The 3,496-nt window shown below is 38.0% G+C and overlaps 1 protein-coding gene across 1 annotated transcript in view; it reads right to left on the bottom strand.

Moving 5' to 3' along the window:
* Positions 1–3,496, bottom strand: part of ADAMTSL3 (ADAMTS like 3) — a 224,014-nt gene that overhangs the window by 66,475 nt on the left and 154,043 nt on the right. The gene's annotated exons all lie outside the window — the stretch shown is intronic.

The following is a 3,496-nucleotide window of genomic DNA, read 5'->3' as shown; positions in this document are numbered from 1 at the left end:
TCTTTCTTTCTTTCTTTCTTTCTTTCTTTTTCTTTCTTTCTTCTTTCTTTCTTTCTTCTCTTTCTTTCTCTCTCTCTCTCTCTCTCTCTCTCTTCTTTCTTTCTTTCTTTCTTTCTCTTTCCTTCAGTCATGTCCTGTCTACCGCCCTCCCCCTCCCTCCATCTCACTCTTTCTTTTGGAGATAGTAAGTAATTTCCAGTAATTTATTACTGTGGGATTTTTTTTGGCATTGCAATTAATATCTAATTTATTTTTTAGCCATTCATTCATACAGTAAAATGATTTTGATTTTATTTTTTATTTTCATTTTTAAAATTTGACCCTTTTAATAGTTTTATTGAGGTGTAATTGATATATACATGTCTAATGTGTACAATGTGATGGGTTTGGGCTTAATGCAAACACCATGATACCATTACCACAATCGGAGTAACAGACATATCTAACACTTACCGAAGTTCTCTTTTGTTTTTTGTTGTCTGTTTTGTTTTATTTATGATTAGAACACTTCACATAAGATTTACCTTCTTAATGTATTTTGAATTTCACACTACTTATTGTTAACTATGTTTTACCGCAGATCTCTAGAACTTATTCAGCTAGTATAATTGAAACTTTATAACCATTTAACAACTCCCCATTTTCCCCATTCCCCCAGTCTGGGGAAACCACTATTGTATTCTCTGCTTCTATGAGTTTGACAATTTTAGATACCTTATGTAATGGAATCATGCAACATTTCTTTTTCCCTAACTGGCTTATTTCACTTAGCATAATGTCCTCTAGGTTCATCCATCTTGCAACAAATGGCAGGGTTTCCTACTTTTTTAAGGCTGTAAAATATTTCATTGTATGTATATACAGTACCATATTTTCTTTATCCATTCATCTGCCTATGGGCATGTCCATTGTTTGTTTGCTTGTTTTTTGAGATGGATTCTTCCTCTGTCACCCAGGCTAGAGTGTAGTGGCACGATCTCAGCTCACTGCAACCTCTGCCTCCCGGACTCAAGTGATTCTCCTGCCTCAGCCTCCCAAGTAGTTGGGATTATAGGCGCTCGCCACTGCACCTGGCTACTTTTTGTATTTTTAGTAGAGACAGGGTTTCATCATCTTGGCCAGACTGGTCTCAAACTCCTGACCTCGTGATCCACCCACCTCGGCCTCCCAAAGTGCTGGGATTACAGGTGTGAGACACCGCGCCTGGCCTTTTTAAAATTATTATACTTTAAGTTCTGGGATACCTGTGTAGAACATGCAGGTTTGTTATACAGGTACACATGTGCCATGGTGGTTTGCTGCACCCATCAACCTGTCATCTACATTAGGTATTTCTTCTAATGCTATCCCTCCCCTAGCCCCCACCCCCTGACAGGCCCCAGCATGTGATGTTCCCCTTCCTGTGTCCATGTGTTCTCATTGTTCAACTCCCACTTATGAGTGTGAACGAGTGGTTTCTGGTTTTCTGTTCCTGTGTTAGTTTGCCGACAATGATGGTCTCCCAGTTTCATCCACGTCCCTGAAAAGGACATGAACTCATCCTTTTTTATGGTTGCATAATATTCCATGGTATTCCACATTTTCTTTATCCAGTCTATTATTGATGGCCATTTGCGTTGGTTCCAAGTATTTGCTATTGTGAACAGTGCTGCAATAAACATATGTGTGCATGTGTCATTATAGTAGAATGATTTCTAATCCTTTGGGTATATACTCAGTAATGGCATTGCTGGGTCAAATGGTGTTTCTGGTTCTAGATCCTTGAGGAATTGCCACACTGTCTTCCACAATGGTTGAACTAATTTATACTCCCGCCAACAGTGTAAAAGCATTCCTGTTTCTCCATATCCTCTCCAGCATCTGTTATTTCCTGGTTTTTTAATGATCATCATTCTAATTGGCATGAGATGGTATCTCATTGTGGTTTTGATTTGCTTTTCTCTAATGACCAGTGATGGTGAGCTTTTTTTCGTATGTTTGTTGGCTGCATAAATGTCTCCTTTTGAGAACTATCTGTTCATATCCTTTGCCCACTTTTTGATGAGGGTGTTTTTCTTTTATTCTCGTAAATTTGTTTAAATTCCTTGTAAATTCTGGATATTAGCCCTTTGTCAGATGGATAGGTTACAAACATTTTCTCCCATTCTGTAGGTTGCCGGTTAGTCTGATGAGAGTTTCTTTTGCTGTGCAGAAGCTCTTTAGTTTAAATAGATCCCATTTGTCAATTTTGGCTTTTGTTGCCATTGCTTTTGGTATTTTAGTCATGAAGTCTCTGCCCATGCGTACATCCTGAATGGCCCTGCCTAGTTTTTCTTATAGGGCTTTTATGGTTTTAGGTCTTATGCTTAAGTCTTTAATACATTTTAAGTTAATTTTTGTATAAGGTATAAGGAAGGGGTCCAGTTTCAGTTTTCTGCATATGGATAGCCAGTTTTCCCAATACCATTTACTAAATAGGGAATCCTTTCCCCATTGCTTGTTTCTGTCATGTTTGTCAAAGGTGATTGTAGATGTGTGGCATGATTTCTGATTCTGATCTCTGTTCTGTTCCATTGGTCTATCTCTCTGTTTTGGTACTAGTACCATGCTGTTTTGGTTACTGTAGCCTTGTAGTATAGTTCGAAGTCAGGTAGCATGATGCCTCCAGCTTTGTTCTTTCTGCTTAGGATTGTCTTGGCTACACAGGCTCTTTTTTGATTCCACATGAACTTTAAAGTAGTTTTCTCTAATTCTGTGAAGAAAGTCAAAGGTAGTTTGATGGAGATACCACTGAATTTATAAATTACTTTGGGCAGTATGGCCATTTTCACTATATTGATTCTTCCTATCCATGAGCGTAGAATGTTTTTCCATTTGTTTGTGTCCTCTCTTATTTCCTTGAGCAGTGGTTTGTAGTTCTCCTTGAAGAAGTCCTTCACATCCTTGTAAGTTGTATTCCTAGGTACTTTATTCTCTTTGTAGCAATTGTGAATGTGAGTTCACTCATGATTTGGCTCTCTGTTTGTCTATTATTGGTGTATAGAAATGCTTGTGATTTTTGTGATTTTTGCACATTGATTTTGTATCCTGAGACTTTGCTGAAGTGGCTTATCAGTGTAAGGAGATTTTGGGCTGAGATGATGGGGTTTTCTAAATATACAATCATGTCACCTGCAAACAGAGACAATTTGACTTCCTTTCTTCCTATTTGAATACACTTTATTACCTTCTCTTGCCTGGTTGCCCTGGTCAGAATTTCCAATACTATGTTGAATAGGACTGGTGACAGAGGGCATCCTTGTCTTGTGCTGGTTTTCAAAGGGAATGCTTCCAGCTTTTGCCCATTCAGTATGATACTGGCTGTGGGTTTGTCATAAATAGCTCTTATTATTTTGAGATACATTTCATCAATACCTAGTTTATTGAGAGTTTTTAGCATGAAGGGGTGTTGAATTTTATCAAAGGCCTTTTCTGCATCTATTGAGATAATCATGTGGTTTTTGTCATTGACTCTGTT

The sequence above is a fragment of the Rhinopithecus bieti genome, unplaced genomic scaffold (genome assembly GCF_001698545.2).
Source record: "Rhinopithecus bieti isolate Rb0 unplaced genomic scaffold, ASM169854v2 scaffold_7045, whole genome shotgun sequence".
NCBI classification, from domain to species: Eukaryota; Metazoa; Chordata; class Mammalia; order Primates; family Cercopithecidae; genus Rhinopithecus; species Rhinopithecus bieti.
This window is presented reverse-complemented; position numbering and strand designations above follow the sequence as displayed.